The sequence below is a fragment of the Botryllus schlosseri genome, chromosome 2 (assembly GCF_051294905.1).
Source record: "Botryllus schlosseri isolate E-star chromosome 2, Bs_hap1, whole genome shotgun sequence".
NCBI classification, from domain to species: Eukaryota; Metazoa; Chordata; class Ascidiacea; order Stolidobranchia; family Styelidae; genus Botryllus; species Botryllus schlosseri.
In genome coordinates this window covers 36,452,406-36,473,114 of record NC_137237.1, presented here as the reverse complement: position 1 = coordinate 36,473,114, position 20,709 = coordinate 36,452,406, and the positions used below count along the sequence as shown (strand labels likewise).

The following is a 20,709-nucleotide window of genomic DNA, read 5'->3' as shown; positions in this document are numbered from 1 at the left end:
TGGAACTCATTTTCACGACAGCTTCGGCATAACTCCGTTCAGAAACGAAATACCCTGTTTCCTAGAACCTGAAAAGTATACCAGTTCGATCAAACCATTACAGCACAAACGTTCAGAGGCTTGCGGAGCGCACGCAATTTCATTCCTTAGCTGCCGCAGTGATGGTATGAGCACGCTGTCTTATTTAGACCACTTCGGAAAAGATAAGAAGCACAACGATAGTATAGTCTGGGACTTTGTTCAAAGAATTAAACGAAATGCGAGCAAATAGCTTCACTGTCATACAGTACTTTGGAGATGAGAAGATTCGAGTGAAAATCAGAGAAAAAATCATTGTAATGAATCCTGAACGCATTCACAGACTTTCATCTGATAGCTTTCATATACGTATTTATCCGCATGACCGAGATATTACATTATTCATTGGAACTGATTGGTTGCCTGTACGCTTTCCTAATCATTGTATGTACATAGACGTGTTATCGAAACATAGAATTGTACAGCAAATCAGTGAAGAATTTGTTGTTTTTCGTAGACTAAAAATCTGGGAATCTCTGACTAGATCGCGTATATAAATGGAAGATGTCGATGATATCTTAGCTGTCGTGTTCATCGTACTGCTTACTATTTGTTGTATACTGGAATGGGTATCATGTTGCTGTCAAGAACGTGAACAAGCTAGTGAAGCATGACCATAGCAAGAATTTCTGTTGCTACTCAGTTTGAGTCGTGTCGTAATTACGAGGAAATGATTGTATTACCTAACGTGAGATCAATTACCATTCCCTACACGTGTATACTTTTCCATTATGATAATAGAATTGTAGTGAAACCAATTGAAGATTGTGTTACATACCCATCGCGTAATATGATTGTCTGTAAAGACGAACATTATCGTGTGCTTTATAAATCGTGCTTGGTCATTGATTTCAAGGGTAAGGCCATTGTTGTTGGTAATATAATCCTATTTCAAGCGTTTTGTGATGGTCGTTTCATAGCTCAATAAATCACTGACTCGTGTTCGGGCGTGTTTATCCATTAGCTAGTAGCAAAATGCAGATTCGTCCGGGATTTGAACCCAGGACCTCTCGCTCCCAAAGCGAGCATCATACCCCTAGACCAACGAATCAGCGCACAAGTCAAGATGCATCAGATCAGTGCAATAATCTTTCGCCAATAAATCACTAACTCGCGCTATTTTTTCATATAACCAACAAAGACACATTATGGAGTTTTTTTATTACAAAGGTGGGGCTCCACAATTAATATTTACAAGGCATAAACAAGTCACAAGCAAATGATAGTTTTAATAATTGTAATCACGCTGACAAATCGCAGTTGGTAGAAACTCTGGCATAGCGTTCGGTATATTGCTGAGCGCGTTTAAAGTAGAGTTGTCTATCTTCCAGATAGAGATGTGCACTTTCCGCATTCATAGGATCATTTGGATTTGGTGCGCCAAGTAACGAAGATATTGATAGCAGCACAGTTGATGTAGTTAGCGCTGGTGACCATTGCTTCTGCAAAATATCCACGCATATAGTGCCTTTCACACTAATGTTCGGGTGAAATATATGAGTTTCAAATCTCATCTTCGGAGGTCGAAACGGATACTCTGTGGGATATTCTATTAATATTTTAAACACTCCTTTTTCGTATGGCGTTCCTTGGGGTCCTTCAATTGTTGCCCACCAACTAAATAGATTCGATTCGTCAATCGGTCCCGCTTTGATAGTAGAATCAGAACAATTCCGAAACTTTTCTCGCTCGAAACACAGTCTTTTCAAAGCACACATTCTGAGTGATAATCAAATTGAAATGATTGCGCCACCTTTGCGTCATTAGCACTTCAACGGAAAAAAGAGTGGAGAGTACGGGAATTGAACCCGTGACCTTCTGCTTGCAAGACAGCTGCTCTACCGCTGAGCTAAATCCCCAAGCGATTGCGACGGCTTAAATGTTAGTTTTGAGCAGTAGCATTAGCAAATTTATGAGATAGTTCTACTGTTGCTGTTGACTTAAAAACAACTCGATGTTCTTCTTTCGTTACTTCAGTATCGTATATCTTCATTGTTTTTCTTTCGTCTTGATCACATGCTAGCAGCTCTGTATAATTACATCCTTCACATTCTAGTATAGTGAAAGGATACGATATTTCCATTACATCCACACCAACCATCTTCATACATTTCGAATATACTATCCATGATACGGCCTTGGATCCAATAAACTTACAAGCATTTATTCGCACGGAGCCCATGATGTAAATATAACAAATAGTAACTGCGATCGAGCTTTTATAAGTGATACCACATGACAAAATGCCTCCATCCGCCATTTTGTTCTATCCACTTTCGTTTTTTAGTAGCAATGTAATTCCCGAGTGTCTGTATGATAGCATCTATATCCCTGCCGTTATGCGCAGCCTCGTTATTGCGAGCAAGAATGCCGCCAAGCACATAAAGAGACACAATCTGACCCCAATTTTCTTGACTATCTCTGAATATTTCATCGGCTATCATCAGGAACATTCGCTCAATGGGTGAATGTTCTTTATATTTCTCATTGACTTCACTATAACGAAGGCGCTTGGAGACTGCGTTTAGGATAGTTCGATATCGCTCAAATATTTCAGTAACAACTCGTCGTAAGGTTTTCTCCACCTGCGTATTTGCTTTAACGCTTGAGCCATCGATTTCATACATGATAAAATTTCTAGCTAAGGAATATGCCGTGGATATAATTTCATCCTTTTCTTCAGTGAGCGCAGGTGATACTCGCAATAATTTCATGGTTTTGAAGATAACAGTGAGCATCAACTACGCTTGTGACGTAATCATGAATATGGTGCAATACGCAATCATAGGTAATCAACTTACGCAATGACGTAATAAATATCTCAGCGTTACTGGACTGGAACTATGCCATCTCTCGCACAACCAAAACCTCTCTCGTATTGGAACCACACCCACATTGTTCTGCATTCTGATTGGCTAACAGATGTCACGTGATCAAATACTCGACGCTGATTGGAGGGGGTCAATGACGTAATAAACTGGAACTAGACGTAATCATATCTAAGCATTATTGGAACTAAGCAAAGCCACTCTCGAAATAACTAAAGTAATCAACTACGCATGTGACGTAATCATGATGCAATACGCAATCATAGGTAATCAACTTACGCAATGACGTAATAAATATCTCAGCGTTACTGAACTGGAACTATGCTATCTCTCACACAACCCACACCTCTCTCGTATTGGAACCACACCCACATCGTTCTGCATTCTGATTGGCTAACAGATGTCACGTGATCAAATACTCGACGCTGATTGGAGGGGATCAAATTGACCTCTCTCATACTACTGAGCCCGAAATAGCGTATAATTTAACACTCCATCTCGTATCCCCTACTTTGGTGCTTCACGCCACTGGGTCCATGGTACCCTGGTTAAGAAACGCTGCACTATAGTATAGTGCAAATGGATCCCAGCGTGACCTATATCGACCCCCAGTGGGAGAATTTGAGACACAAGGAAAGGAAAGGACGTAGTTTATTTTTGTCCTTGATTTTTTTTGCGGCATATACACCGACTTATGATACACATACACACGATCTGTACATATGCATACCATGAGTGCATGATGTGTATATGCCGCTGGACAAGGAAGTGCAGATATAGCCTTTACGGCTTTCTAAGTCATGCACCACCCCTCCATGCTATCCCAGTAATGCATGAGCGCCAAGCAGGGAAGTCATGGATACCAGTGTTATTAATCAGGTCTTTGGTCTGACCCGGCCGGGGATCGAACCCACGACCTACCGATCAAGAAGCCGGACGCTTCACCATTACGCTATCTTGTCGGATGAAGGGGTCCACAATATCAAAAGGGCGATGGGGGGAGAAAATGTTAGAGCTTTCAGTGAGATATATTTAATTAACACGGTCAAAAATGGACGTGACGCGCATGACGCGAGTAAAAAGGTCTACTCAACGGAAAGTAGTCGCGGAAACCAGTTTTTCTAGCGCCTACCACCTCAGAAAATGGTCCTTTTAGTTAATTCACCAGCATTCAAAGTTAGGTGAATAAATTTCCCGATTCTATGTCTTCTCTTTCGGATCCATAAATATTGGTGCGAAAATATGTGTCGAGTTTGATAAGGGGGCGATGAGTCGAAAAAGGTTGGGAACCACTGGTCTATAGGGTCTAGATCAGTCCTCTTTTACCGCTGTGAAAAAGAGAGATAGCACCCGTTTCTACTGTCCTGGTGTCAAGATAATCGGAAAAAATGCTATCCATCGAAGCCACACGATTAATTAAATCCAAACTGCCAACCATTGTGAAAGAAAAACCGGCAATTCTCCTGGTTTCCACGAATAAGGCACATTCCACTAAATTTGATTGCATCAATCACCCTAGAGCAGTGATTCTTAACCGGTAGTCCAAGGCAAGTTTCATTGTTGGCCAATTAATATGTTTGAAATTTGATATCCCAATTCCAAAATGCAAGACGTTGGACGCTTGTCAATTATTACTGAAGTAAAAGAGCAGAAATTGATTCAGAAGACGTATTTCTCTGCATGATGCCGTAACAGGGAGTTCATGGTCTACTATGAGCAATTAGGGCTGTTCAAAAATAACTTTTTTTTCCTGATTCCAGCCATTCACTGATTAAATTGTCAGGTTGCCACAACAAAGGCTGCACACCAAATTTGGTTCAATTCGAACATGTCTAAGCGTCCGCAGAGCCAATTAAAATTTTTAATTTACTACGTAAAATTTAAAAAAAAAATTTCAAATTTTTCTCTCAACCCCATGAAAATGTTGAGATGTCTTCAAAGACCATGCAAATGAAATTTGAGTCAATTCCAACCTGTAGAAACGGAGTTATTTGAGTTTTTCGTTGATAATTCTCGGATTATCCACCAATCAAGGATAATTGGAGAATTATCAACGAAAAACTCCAATAAATCCACTTCTACTAGTCCAAATTGAGTCAAATTTTTTTTGCATCGTCTCTGAAGACAGCTCAACAATTTCATGGGGTTGACAGAAAAATTTAAAAAAAAATTTTTTTCAATTTTCCTGTATAAATTTAAAATTTTAATTGGATCCGCGGAGCCCTATACTTGTTAGAATTGAACCAAATTTGGTGTGCAGCGTTTTTTAAGGTAACCTGACAATTTAATCACTGAATGGCTGGAATCCGGAAAAAAAGTTATTTTTGAACAGCCCTAATGAGCATATGTCACAACGGTGCAAGTGTTCTACAGAATTGTTAGGCCAAGGAGGGTGTCCGATTCCATAGACAAATCCAAGTCGCTTCGACATCTTCCTGTCTACTCATTGTATTGCATTTTTGTGGTGTATTGAACTGATAAAATTGCTAATAAACCAATGATTATGATGATGATGTTTAAAGGTAACTTATAACTCGTTTCGGACAAGTTATAAGTGATAGCGATTGCAACTTTTGAACGAACTCCGGTAAATTCCAACATAGCACTTAGCAAGACTGAGCTGTATAAGAGAGACCAGCAGTGTTTATTAACCTGGTTTCCAGAACACCCAAAGGGCGCATTGAATTTTGAAGGGGTGGAAACGCTCAGATGGCGATATGGAGGGCGTTGAGCTCAGGGGTCGGCATGAGGGCGCTGAAGAAATATAGCGTTGCATTAGAGGGTGCAGTAGGGACATATGATTATATAGTAGTTACAACAGTTCTATATATCCCAGAGTTCTCATTGCAAATTGACACTGGACAAAATATGTCAAATCTCTAAATTTTTTGATATATTTGTATTTGAGAGCTACAAAATTGAATTTTAAGAAAATTTCTAACGTCCTTAAAATATAGGTGGGCGCCAAACCTATGCACTTTTCAAAAAGGGGCGCTGCAGGAAAAAAAGTTAAGGACCATTGTTATAGAATATGGGTTGCTTTGATAGGAATACATTCATGTTGAAATTAGTAACTGAGCGCAGTATACTAAATTCCATGTGATCAAAGATCTCCATCGCTATCTCAGTTGATATACTAGTCACAGAAGGCAATAAAACAAAACCCCATACAATTAACGTCGATGTATTTATTGTCAGAGGTGACTTCGGGATGTGTTCGCCGGGGTTGAACCAGATGGTATGAGCCCGAACCAGATGGTAGTTATAATAAACTTGATTTGATCATGAATATAGTACATACAATTATTATATCGGTAATTAGTCGAGTGGTCCTGGGGCGCAATTCAAGCTATTTCCAATAGTGAAGTCCCAACCCGAAAATACCTACAGGACTTCGAACTCGTACCCCTTGTTTTTACTACCGTCCTTAAAATATGGGGAATGCCAGACCTGGGCAATTTTCGAAAAATGGCGCTGCAGGAAAAAAGGTTACGAATACCTGTACTATAGCAAACAGAAAAGTCGCTTTCTGTCGAATTATAAGGAAGAATCACAATCAAGTTGGTGGTCTTTAACACGACTTCGCAAGCTTCGCCTTGCAGAAACTTTAATGGGACCACGTATATAAATATCTGATAACAAAAAGCCATCAATAAATGCAGTTTCCAATATCCCATTTTAGTTGCCTATACAGTATACATGACGTAATTACATTTACCGGTCCGCAACATTTGCTTCGAAGTTTTACCGGTCCGGGAAGTAGAATAATTATGAACTTCTGCTCTAGAGCAGGGCTCTTCAACCAGGTGTATCGTACACCCTAGGGTGTACCAAAATTTTAAAAGGGTGTACCGTTCAGATGGGGTGTACGGGGTGTACGGGGTGTGCCAGATCCGCATTACAATGGACCGATGACTAGCTATTATAATAAAGAGACACATTTATGCTTCAGTACATGTTGGCCGGGTATGCAACATCGTACAATGTTAATATCAACTGTACGCAGCTTGTAAATTACATGCCCTTTGTGATGTCATAAGTAAATGCTTCTCATCATTTAAACGTGGGTGATGGACTTATTGGTTCATTTCGGAGTAGAACAGGATGGAGTTGACATGTGTTAAGCTTGCTATGTCTGTCTATAATGATTCCGCGAGAGCTCAGACATTTTGAATTGGTAGTTCCTGCGAGATGCTTAATATAGCGCAATGTAGGTGTTTAGATGCAGGGGCGTAGCCAGGGGGTCTCGGGGGGGGGGGGGGGGTCGCGTTTGAAAACCACTATGCCGGATGCTGGTCCCTTAACCTCGAGCCCTGATTAGTATTTAACATTTCCAATACGTTGCAGCTTGACTCATACTTTTTTCAACAGGCCTGATGTGGTCAACTTGCACACGTACGGTCGCATGCAGACGTTGAACAATATGCGGCCCTCCACACATAATTAAATTAGCGTGTGTTGGCGGCCGTCAACATGCAATTTGAATTAACGAATTGGTTCCCAAATCTTTGAGAGATTTTTGACTATGCCTACAATCCTGATGGTCAAACGGTGGTGCATATAGAGTAAGCCAGCAGGGGTGTTCTGCTGCTACAGTTAAAAACTCATCGCAAAGTATATCTCAAGAAATCAGGGTTAGCACAGCACACCACAAGGGCTCTCCGCGAAACGAAGTTCCCAGTAGCCAATTTAACATGAGCATATCGCGTCCGAATGGACTATGACGACTCTCCGCCGGAATGTGACCGTATGCTATATATCAGGAGTGGCGAACCTTTTCGTCCACAGGGCCACATGAAATTTGCGAATCATTGCGCGCGACACTTGAATGGTGGTGCATTTAATTAGTCATCCGATAGGATCGAGCAGGATTAAGTACGGTGGAAACGAAACTTGTTATAGTACGCTTTAAAACAGGTAACATTTATGTCATGATAACAGTTAATGAATGGCCTAGCCGCGCGAAGGGCCATGATTTTTCCACTATCGATTACCAGGGCAACGATATACCTAATTTCGTAAAATTACTAGCAGGGCACTCAAAACCTTACCGGGCCCCGGGTTGGCCATCCCTGCTATGTATGTAATCGACATACGGCTTTAATTGGGCTTACTATACAGAGAGAGATGATATTCCTTTTCGCCTGCACCATCGAGATGCTTTGACGACGGAGTTGCGATATGGCCCCATGAGGTCATCTAGTCTGCGCTCCCGTTTTTTTCTCCTCCATGGTATCCGTGATTGCTGAGCGCCTAGCAGGATAGCTGCGGATACCAATTTTCGAGTCTTTGGTATGACCCGGCCATGAATTGAACCCACGACCTACCGCTCGAGAAGCCGGTGAGAGTCCTATTTTACAAGCCTAACGCAAACAAGCAATTAATATGACTGATCTGCTATTCTCAAATCTCAAAAATAACCCGAACTATCTCTTGCTCCACTGATCTCAACAAAGAACTTCATTCATATTCCACTCCATCGCTACAGTCTCGGAAATACAATTCGCCGGTACGGACGATAATTCCATAGTGTCCTATATGGTGTCGACACAGGCAAATCTCATGCCTCAGTGAAATTGTATCACGTCACAATTTCCATTTGGCAACAGGCAATTTGACGGTCATTTTTGACCGGTTTGCCGAGCATTAAATTTGGTAAAACGGGTATCAATCGAAAGCTGACTCTGCACTGATTACGAAATTATAAATTTTATTCCGTTCGTGGCCCTGGAACTCCCACAATCAGCCTCGAATTTTTCATTGTTATGGAGATTGGCATTGGGACGCAACAATGCTGTCTGTTTTTTTTTTATTATCTTGAGTTACTCTCTCGTTTCGCCAGACAGCATTGTTGCGTCCGAATGCCAATCTTCATAACAATGAAAAATTCGAGGCTGATTGTGGGAGTTCCAGGGCCACGAGCGGAATAAAATTTATATTTTCGTAATCAGTGCAGAGTCAGCTTTCGATTGATAACTGTTTTACTAAATTTAATGCTCGGCAAGCCGGTCAAAAATGACCGTCAAATTGCCTGTAGCCAAATAGAAATTGTGACGTGATACAATTTCACTGAGGCGTGACATTTGCCTGTGTCGACACCATATAGGACACTATGATAATTCAAACTTCAAGTGTGCAGCGGTAAACATCATCCGATTACTTATGACATCACAATCACTCCACGCTGACACCAATCTCGCTGGCCGACCGATGGAAAAGAGAACAATCGATCTTCTGAATTCGACAGCGATCAGTTTTTATACATCAAAGGTGCCGCCTCACTGTAGTGTCAAGACGGTTGCGTTCACTTCTCTCCTGCACTTTCTTGGCCTGTTTCGGCAATGAATGTACATGTACAGACTTTTGATAGTAGTGTGCGAAACTACTAAATATTATTGACGAAATTCAATATTGAATCTGAAAAAATTTCGCGCTTTGTGCGACCAGGACCATTATCAGTAATTGTTCATACCATGAGCATTCGCGATTTCGGTGCGTAGTGCGTATAGAAGACGACATGGGCAGTTTAACTGTGCATTTGGCGTTCAGTTAGTTCATTACGACTATGCATAGAATGTGGGTGTAGCCACATAAGTAGGCCTAATCGAAATGCGGCCGTGAATAGCAAAAATGATGGCCACCCCTGGCCTATATCCAGGGTTACCATACGTCCTTCTTTGGGAGGATTTGTCCTTCTCTTTCAAGAAATGTCCTCCTTGTTGGCAATTTGGCTTCCTTTTAGCTTAAAATACCTAACAGACCATGAATTACGGGAAATGTGGGCTGAATTAACGAGAGACGGGTATTTCAGGAGTCGAGTGGGAGAAATGACCTTCATTTGAGTCAACCCAACGACATTAGCTGTAAAAATTGAAAATTCACCAGTTTTCTCGTCCGCTATAGTAATTTTGTCAGCCAGTGAAATGGGCCCTCCTTCACATATCGAAAAATATAGTAAACCTACCTGCACCAGAAGTTTCTGTTGAAAATAGACATGTGTTGCAATAAATTTTATTGAAAACTCACGACGTACGAGCAGCAAAAAACGTTAAGACATACTGATTTAGTTACTGGGAATTTGTGTTGCATTCAAAAAGCAACAGAACCTCTTATTCTGTATCCTCTGCACGTGTAAATAACTCTCTCTCTCTCACTCTCTCTCTCTCTCTCTTTCTCCCTCCCCCTCTCCTTCGTTCGCTCTCTCTCTATATATACATATATATCCCCTCTCTCTCTCTCTCTCTCTCACACACACAGACTATGTTTTTCTCTCCCTCTCCCTCTCTAACTCCCTCGTGCCATTATTTGCCGATAGACGTTGATAGCTCTCTGCAGACATAAATATAGCTTTCAAAGCATGAAAACGATCAATCCCTCTCAAACTAGGGAAGTGCTCGTATTAGAATTAGAATATCAGTCGCCATTAAACTTTGATGTACAACAGTGGTTCCCAAGGTGGACGATCTTGAGAAACAAGGAGGCGAAAATACCAAAAGGGCGATAGGGGGCGAAAATGTTAGAACGTCCAGTGAGATATATTTAATTAACACGGTCAAAAATGGACGTGACGCGCATGACGCGAGTAAAAAGGCAACTCAACGGAAAGTAGTCGCGGAAACCAGTTTTTTTGAGAGCCTACCGCCTCGGAAAATGTTCCTTTTAGTAAATTTAGCAGCGATCAGAGTTAGGTGAATAAATTTCCCGATTATATGACTTCTCTTTCGGTTCCGTAAATATGGGCGCGAAAATTTGTATCGAGTTTAATAGGGGGGCGATGAGTCGAAAAAGGTTGGGAACACTGGTCTATAGTGCTCTTTTACCGGTGTGAAAGAGAGAGAGAGAGTGTACCCGTTTCTGCTGTCCTGGTGTCAAGATTCTCGGAGAAAATGCTATCCATCGAAGCTACACAATCAACAACAAAAATTGATTCGAAATCCGTGGATGACCACACAGTTGATTCAACTTGTCCGTAAACGAAACCGGTGGCATAAGCGAATAGACACCAAGAACTGCCCAGAACATGAACGAGAAAGATTTCGACGTTTCAGGAATCGCGCCGTGCATCTCATTTCCAAGGAAAAAGCAAAATACAATGAATGATTTTTCAACAGACACAAAAAGGACACTCGGAAGACTTGGTCACAACTTAACTCTCTCCTACACCAGAAAAAGGCCGCAAGTCCGTTTCGGAAATCGTGAATTCGGATACCGGAGACAAACTTTCAGACCCGGCGGTCATCGCGAATCACTTCAATGAATGTTTTTGTAATGTAGGCCCTAATATTGCTTCTTCTATTACAAAACCTGTGTCGGTCAGGCTAGAGGGGAGATTTATATCCCAGGCTATTATGCGGCTCATTCTGTATGTCTTGCGAAAGTTGACTAATAGAAGGTCAACCCAACGGAAAGTAGTCGCGGAAGCCGGTTTTCGGAGCGCCGTTACGGACAAATGACCTGTTTTAAGTCAAATTCACACCAGCGATCTGAGTTAGGTGACACACGATGTAACCAACTGCACATCAAATGGGCAACAGAATGTCAATGGTTGCCATACCGACCTCCTTAGATATCTAAATAAGCTACGAAACGCAATCTACGACCTTATGAAATTTTACTATTTCCATACCAGTTTGATAGTTTGTTGAGTCCGTGGTTGTACCAAGACACGGCGTTCCGAGTCACAAAAGTTCTTTTCTGATTGTATCTTTTGAAGCGACTCAACTCAAGTCATTTGTATTTTATCACCCATCAAGTCCGAGTTCGAGTAATTCTACAGAAGGTCACGTCCAAGTCCAAATTACAATTTTCAGTACGAATCATCAACGGGTCATGTTTAACCATCATGAACATGCAAGTAATGTCAAGTAATAGGTAATCTTCCACTGTGCCGTAACTTTTGAAAGTGATATAATATAGTGAAGTTTGATGAGTATAGTTTCAGGCTTCTGGGGCAGTTTTAGAGATTATTTTAAGTTCTCAAATTAACAAAATGGTAGTTAAATATTGTCGAATACCTCGAAATCCAAAATGCCGTCGAGGGCCGCACAAAATGGTCTCGTGGGCCGCGTGTTTGAGACCTCTGGCATAGAGTAAAGTCCGTTCTAGTGCAACTATGATGTTATCGACAATTGACAAGGGTTCAGTATGACGTCACAAGCCGGCACGGTGGCACCTATATCTTCGTTGCTACATCGGATGTTACTGACCGCTGACAGACTCTAGATTACTATAGATAACTAACCTAAGGGTAGATTAGTAATCTATATAGACCAGGACGGGCCAACCTTTTTGGCTAAAAGGGCACATGCAATTGACGAACGAGTGCGCGTTCCACTAGCCGCGCCAAGCGGGTAAAATTTACAAATATTATATATAAACTAGGTCAATAATATCATTACTTGAGTATATTGCAGGTCCACTGTATAGTATACCGCCCGCTAGGCTCAGTTTGCAATGACACGACTATTCGGCGTCTGGCCACATCGATATCGAAGGCAGGGCTTTGGAGCAGCCGTAAATTTAAACTGCTCCGGCTCCGGCTCCGGAGCTCTCTTCTATCATACATTAGCTCCGGCTCCAGCTCCGGAGCCGCATTATTACTACTGCTCTGGCTCCAGCTCCGGCTCCGGCTCTGAAATTATCGAATTGGCCTATCTATATCAGGAGTGGCCAACCCGCGGGCCAAATGTGGCCCGCGAGAGGTTTTGCGTGGCCCGCGAGGTAATCTCCTATTATATTATCGAAAATGAATTGCTCAGATTGTGAACTTGCAATGCCAACCAAAAATTACAATTCTGGCTGCGACACTTGGGATATTGATGACTAAAATATCAGTTACGACGCATTGGCAGATCCAGGGTCCAGTCACATTTTCAGTAAATCGTCGTACATTACAATAAACTAAAATAGTAGCGACATTTTTCTTCACGCCTCGCGTGTTTAACTGTCACACGATTTCTTGCTTGGTAGCCTACCCCCTACTGACAATGAAAAAACGACCAATTTACCCGATTGAGTCTAACTGTACTCGCAATTACGCGTGAAAGTCTTTTCGTGTTCGCGCTCGCATAAAGATCGTCGACAGTGAAATGTAGGCACAACATTATTGTCGCATATTAACGGAGATCTTCGATATCGATGTGGCCAGACGCCGAATAGTAGTGTCCTTGCAAACTGAGCCTAGCGGGCGGTATACAATAGACCCGCAATACTCAAGTAATAATATTATTGACCTAGTTTATTTATAAACTTAGAAAAGTTTATCCGCTTGGCGCGGCTAGTGGACCGCACACTCGTTCTTCGATTGCATGTGCCCCTTTAGCCGAAAAGGTTGGCCATTCCTGGTCTATATAGATTACTAATCTACCCACAGGTTAGTTATCTATAGTAATCTAAAGTCTGTCAGCCGTCAGTAACATCCGATGTAGCAACGAAGACATATAGGTGCCGCCTTGCCAGCTTGTGACGTCATACTGAATACTTGTCAATTGTCGACAACATCATAGTTGCACTAGAACGCAGTTTACTCTATCTATGCCATTGCTGTGCACAGCATTAAAATTCAGGCCTGCTGTTCAATTATGATAAATCAGCAGATGTGGTTGTTGCATATATATATAATGGCATCTTATGAAATAGGTCGGAGCCGGAGCTACTACTCAAATAACGGGCTCCAGCTCCGGCTCCGGCTCCGGCTGAATTTTATGTAGAGCTCCGGCTCCGGCTCCAGCTCCGGTGAAAATGCACGGCTCCGGGGCTCCGGCTCCGGGCTCCGGCTCCGGCTCCAAAGCCCTGATCGAAGGTCTCCGATAATATGCGACAATCATTTTGTGCCTACATTTCACCGTCGACGATCTTTATGCGAGCGCAAACGCGAAAAGACTTTCTCCCGCAATTGCGAATACAGTTAGACTCGATCGGGTAAAGTAGGCGTGTTTTTCATTTTTAGTAGGGGGTAGGCTACCAAGCAAGAAATTGTGTGACAATTAAACACGCAAAGTGTTGAGAAAAATTTCACTACTATTTTAGTTTATTGTAATGTACGACGATTAACTGAAAATGTGACTGGACCCCAGTGGTCGGAACTGATATTTTAGTCATCAACATCCCAAGTGTCGCAGTCACACTTGTAATGTTTGGTTGACATTGCAAGATCACAATCTGAGCAATTCATTTTCGATAATATAATAGTAAATTACATCGAGGGTCACGCAAAACCCTCTCGCGGGACACATTTGGCCCGCGGGTTGGCCACGCCTGATATAGACAGGCCCATTCGATAATTTCAGAGCCGGAGCCGGAGCTGGAGCCGGAGCAGTGGTAATAATGCGGCTCCGGAGCTGGAGCCGGAGCTAATGTATGATAGAAGAAAGCTCCGGAGCCGGAGCTGGAGCAGTTTAAATTGACGGCTGCTCCAAAGCCCTGGTTGCTATGCACCCATACGGGTCCAGACAGCAGTGATAGGATCTGTGTACCCAGTCAAGATTTTATCCAGTTCAAGTAAATAATAATAATTCCTTCGCGAATGGAACAATGTTTACTCAGTTTGGTGTAATACGTTTTCTGGCTTTCTGAGTTCGTTACGAATAGCCTTCCTCCAAAAACCATACGTACTTTGTACCAACAGCGTGTGCACGGTGCAGTCACTAACCTTCCGCCGAATTAAGGCCATCCTAGATACAATGTACGTATTCAACAGAGGTGGTCAGAAACGAAGTAGGCCTACTTTCACTTTTTCCGAGTACTCGTGCAGCTTTTTGCAACCCGCTCTCAATATTCGAGCGTCCGTGTTTCTAGACTACGTCCACTCAACAATTTTTTAGAAAAGCTACTTACTTTTTGCGTTTGGGATTATGGAAAGTATGAATTGGTCTTGGGAAATGCATCTATATCTGTAGTTTTAATTGTCATGTTGTGGTAGCCGCAAGGATAAACCCTACCTTTCAAGTGTGGCGATCTCCTAATAACTGATAAATGTACAGGGCCTACGACCCCTTCATCAAATCCACTGTTTGTTATTAGGTACTTCATTACTTTTGGAACCTTTCATTATCTACTTCCACCTGAAGTAGTCTTGTAAATCACAACGTGTACTTGTAATTGAGTAGAAATCGGCAGCGGTTCTTCCACTTCTACTTAACTACCAACGATGACTTCTTCAACCACTTCTGCTGCGAATAACTCAAGTAATATTTGCTGGGTCGTCCTTTTGTCAATGTCTGTTAGGTGCATATGTCTGCTAATGACTTACAGGCTTTTTCAGCTAATACTTGCACATCGGGACACCTTCGAAAACAATATCTATTCAATATTACTCGTGCCAGGATATCCAATCCAGGTTGTTTCAATTTCAAACCTTTTATGAGCGGGCTAAACCTCGAAATGCACTGCGAATAACATTCCGTGGTTTGGTCACTCTAAAAAAAGGCTACTACAATTTCGTAATCTGTATAAAGTTAGAATTTATCGCGTGCGTCCTTGAAATATATTATAATAATGTGATCTTGCGACTGACCCGTTATTATATTTAACTATCCACTTCTCGTCTTGTGATGGAATCGGTAAACGTCAGAAGCGATGATATCACCATGAAATAAAGCTAAAGCAATCCTGTAAAATGGACATTTAAAATTATAGCCTATGAATACGTCTCGTAATAGCAAACAATTCCGTTTGTTCCCATGTTTACCAGAACTGACAAATCCTTGTTTTACCATTTTAGAAAGCGGACTAATGTATTTTCTTAGACCATACTAAGTTCACATTTAACAAGCGAGTGCAACTTATTGCGATTCTGGAATTTTGCAACTCACCCCTCCATTAACTTTAACTACCCTCTCCTCTATGTTGTCTCGTGGAATCGGCAAACTTTTGAAGCGGTGATCTTAACATGAAATGAAACTACCAAATTCCGTATTATGGACATGTCAAATTATAGCCTATGGGTAACATTTTGTAATGGCAAACAAATCCGTTTACTACCAGGTTTACCAGCATCAACATTTCCTCCTTAGATCAACTTCGAAGATTGGCTGATACATTTCCATAGACGCTTTTTTCATCCATTAAAATCATCGATGAATTATTACCTGATCAGTGAAAACTAAGGCGATTTTTGTTGCCTAAAAACGGAAGAATTTGCACTAAAAATGAAAATTTTGACATTTTTTTACCTTAAAAAATTTAATTGTGATAAAATTTTTCCCTCGTGTAAGTAAACGTGGTGTTATCGCTCATAATGGTAGAATTGTACTACTTTTCATCAATTCTGGTTGAAACTGTCTGTCCTTACGAATTAGCCTGACCTGGAAAACCTTTTTGACTTAAAAAAGGACATTGTTTTCATGGAAAAACTTTACTTAAACGAAATCTGTACCTATGAAGAATTTCAGTAGTTTCATTACACATTATGGTACAAATAATTAAAAGTTATTGTAGTACAACGAAAGATAATTTCGTACATTTTCGGGTCGAAAATGTATGTCCTTACGAAGTAGCTTGCCAAGAATTGAGAAAGAACGTTCAACAGTAGCAGTAATTTGTTTAAGGTAAAAATATCAAAATTCCTATTTCTTCGGTAAAAAAATCGCCTTAGCAAGTTTCTGCAACTTTTCCAACTTCTTTTTAACAGCTTCCGGCAGCTTCTTAAATGCTCAGAAGTTCTGTAGTATGGTGTTTCAAGCTGTTTGAAGAATCTTATGCTGCAAATTTTCGCAACTTTTCTCCATTTTTTCATGCAACTTATTACAGCTTTATCGATTTTTCATGGAACTTTTTGCAACTTTTTTCGATTATTCATGAAACTTTTTGCAAGTTTCTTCAATTTTTCCTGCAACTATAACTTTTTACTGGAAATATTCAGCACCACATATAAATAGATCATTTGATTATTTCACTGTCGTCTAAATTTGAGGTCCTTTCTGATTTGACGTACATTCAGGCTAGACCGCAGAAAATTATATTTTACTTGGTCAATTTTTTCAGGCTATTGAGTTGAGTGTTGCTACAGTGGCTTGGATACAGATAGATTCGAGTATCTCGCCCTAATATTGTCAAGGAACTTGTCCAAAAGGCAAATGATTAGTTCAACTTTCCACGGATTTGACTGCAACAAAAACTTGCCCTAGTGATAACCAATCAGCCTTGCCTTAAATTATGTTGTTGTCAGCGTGGCCATGTTGCGTACTGTACTGCGATTTTAGCTGCTTTCTTAATAAAAGTCACCCCAGATAGTATATCCATGTAAAGCCTTCTCGAAATCTAGGACCATTTAAAATAATAGGGCTACTCCGTCAGCACCTGTCGTTATCTTCCACCAATAGAACTATTTGCTGCTATATTCGACTTGACCGGCAGCTGCGCCATCATGATTCTTGCGGACAAATGCAATTACTATTACGGATACAGCGCAGACTTGTACAAACTAAACATTTAGTTAGTTGATGGTGAACTAACTAACGAGTTTTCGAGTAGTTCTAGTTCAAGTTAGAGTTGCAGATATTGAAAGTTCAGTAGTTCTAGTTGCACATTTGAAAAAAATATTAGTTGCCGAACAACTAGAAAACATGTGTCGTGATTTTGCGTGAATTGAGATGCCGGTGATCTGTTGAATGATGTTTGTGCAGCCATTGCTCGCTCAGATTCATTGCTGCAACAACAGTGGCGCAGCCAGCGGGTGACTTTTTGGGGTCGGTATCTCTCCCATTTCTAACTCAAAACCCCGTTCTTTTGAAATGTCTATTCAATGTCTGATATTTCCGATAGAATAAAAATGAATGTGTTGACTAGGAGAATGAAATCCAGTTCTATACGGTTCTAAACCTTAATTTACTTGGGAACCCCTACGTCACAAATGGGCAACTATTTTCTGAGAATTACAGGCAGGAAATACGTTGGCGAGTTATATCAAAAGTTTGCAGTATATTCGGCGGTGTATGTATTTCTAATAATTTATAAATTGAAGGCAATGAATTACGTGGTTAACACAAGCTTCTGGGTGGATGTATTATTATTAGGCAATTAGGAATTTAGAGTCAAAGTACGAATATAATATATATCCCACGCTATTATTCAAAACAATGGTAAACAAGAAACATTGTTAACTCTTTTTAATCACATCAACCCATAGACACGTCCTAAAAGATACCTAAATGTATGGGATGTTACAGCTTAGTCATTATCCGGAGCAGTGTGTAGCTTTCTAGCTCAGTGCTTTTCAACCTTTTTGAGCTCCATTCGCACTTTATTTGTAAAATATATTTCATTCGCACACACTAATCGAAAATTGTTATACAAAACGAAGATGATATACTTAACAACATTTTATTCATATGTGCAACAAATTGGCTACTATGTAGCTAAAGCTATCAAGTGTCATCAATAAAAAGTCAACTATTTCACGAAAACCCTTCTCGGCCAAACAAGTTGTTGGGTTTGTACAAAAACGTCTACTAGTGCTTGGATGGCCAGGTCTTAAAATCTGTTCTGCACTCCTATCCAAAAGACAGCGTATTTCTCGCGAGTGAAAAATGCTTGCCGGCAGAAATCGTTTTTGAGAGCTGACACAAATGTCCCGGAGGCTCCAGTTTGTCGGAAGGGTGAAAAACCCACATGTTTGTGTTGAAGCTTTTGCCTTATGTCTTGGAACATAAGGTACAAAACGATTAAGGAGGGTAGGCAGATTAAAGCTCGCTATCTTATGATACGTTGCTCCAACTTCTGTCTCGCGAGTATATGAGAAGAGCAAATAAACTCACGATACTGTGTGTTCTGCTCTTTAGCTCAATCATCTAACTTGAGAATTCATAACAGTTTAACAACGGTAAAGCAGCTTTTAGACTACCACCAAAATCTGAGTTTTTGTGGCATCCCGCGACCCGAGCCTCACCCATGAAAAGCAATTAGTAGTAAAAACTATCGCAGGATTTCTTGCAATAAATTCAACAAATATTACAGTGGTTCTCAAGTTTTGTTGGGGGTTTGTGGAAAAATGAAATGTGAGAGATAGCATTTTGGATTTGGAGTTGTTAGTCTCAGCAAATTAGTAAACAGTCGTTTGAAAAATTATTGAATTTTTTCCTATTCTGTTCAAATGAAGGAATTGAAACCTCGCCACGAAATCCATTTTCTTCTGTGATAGAACCACTAAATAGCTTCAAGACGAGATGTTAGATAGAAATGACTAGGCTGTACGTGATATGTTCATCAAAAACACACTAAAAGCTGTCGTCATGCAGAAGCGTTACGTGTTAATATTACATTCGCACCAGTATATATTTGTGGAAATGGATTTTCGGCACTCGTTCATATCCAATCGAAGACGCGGATTTTCAAGAGAATAAATGCAGCTGCAAAATTCGTTTCGAAATAAATAAAGTTGACCCAATTTCTACATATAGTGTGATGTTATTTTCAAGAAAAGTCATTTTGTGGTTGTTTATCATTATCAGTAGCCTACAATCAATACTTGCACGAGACATATGACGGTTGAACGATAATTGAGCTAATTTTAAACGAAAACTTGCGGGGGTCCGTAGCGGTCCAAAAGGGGTCCTCGAAGACAAAAAGGTTGAGAACTACTGAAATATTACATACATATTAACAGATAACTCTGGCACCGTGTCAACCCAAAAATATACCCTTTGCGATCCATACTGTAATAACCCTTGAGGGGGTAAAAATTTGCGTTACAGTAACTTGCAAGTGTGAGTCTGTATTGATGGTATTTACTTCTATCCTCGTGCCTCGCGCTAAGCGAACAGTTGGTACGAAAATATGATGACTGTTTATCGAAAGAAAGAAGAAAATCGATTTGACGTCATTTTCCAGCCTGTCACAGGCTCAGACGGGCTGATATACTATATATGTCTGCCACCACACCAGCTTCCAAACCAGGATTTTGGTTACGTAATAATTATAGTGCGAACATATGTATTCACTAGGGCTTGTGAGAGCTACGATTAGTGGTGCGTCGTAAGTTTAACAAGTTTTTTACAATTGCGTCGCCACGCCACTATACAAAGTTACACTGACCTTAAATTTCCTGTTAGGTTTATTTGAATTATTCCACGTCAGAAAAATTTTAAAATTATTCACAATTTTCATCCCCACTTGATCCGGATTTTCATTCGCACTGTTCCCACCACCTTCGTCGTTCGCACTGCAATTTTTTTCATTCGCACAAGTGCGAACCGTCACACAGGTTGATGAGCACTGTTCTAGCTTATTGATAAAATCCTCCTGTTGTTTTGGTAATTTCGCCGGCAGGTTTCCGGATTCGTCTTCTCGCAGCTTCAACCGAATGAATGCGTGCTTATGTCATGATCCCGACTTAAATTAACTCATGTTGTAACGACTTTATTATGACTATAGAATACGCTAGGGATCGGCTACCCTGGCACGCGTGCCAAAGGTGGCACGCAAGATGATTTTTCATGACACGCTGAATGATTTGATGTGCATTATTATAATCACGATGTTTCTTGCAAAAAGGGAAACAGAAGTTTCCAAAATGGGAAAAGCTGAAAGCGAATCAAAATTATTTCGTAAATCAACATTAAAAAGGGTCTTTTGGGACAGATTTTATTTTTCTTTAAAATTTTCTCCGCGGTACCCACATATAGTCCGTGTTTGGCCCCCGGACCCAGGTCTGTCCTATGCCAATCTATAAGCCTTCAGAAAACCCCTAATTTTCAGTGAGTCACAATCAGTAAGACTACCAGTAAAGCTACTCAGGCATACTTGTACAAACTACCCATTTAGTTAGTTGATGGTCAATTAACTAACGGTTTTCTGAGTAGTCGTA

The 20,709-nt window shown here is 40.7% G+C and overlaps 2 non-coding genes across 2 annotated transcripts; both read right to left on the bottom strand.

Annotated features, from left to right (window-relative positions):
* Positions 1-1,057: 1,057 nt before the first annotated feature.
* On the bottom strand, positions 1,058-1,129 carry Trnap-ugg (transfer RNA proline (anticodon UGG)). Its single transcript has one exon. It is a non-coding gene; the product is annotated as a tRNA-Pro (tRNA).
* Positions 1,130-1,865: 736 nt separating this feature from the next.
* Trnaa-ugc (transfer RNA alanine (anticodon UGC)) lies at positions 1,866-1,937 on the bottom strand. Its single transcript has one exon. It is a non-coding gene; the product is annotated as a tRNA-Ala (tRNA).
* Positions 1,938-20,709: the final 18,772 nt, after the last annotated feature.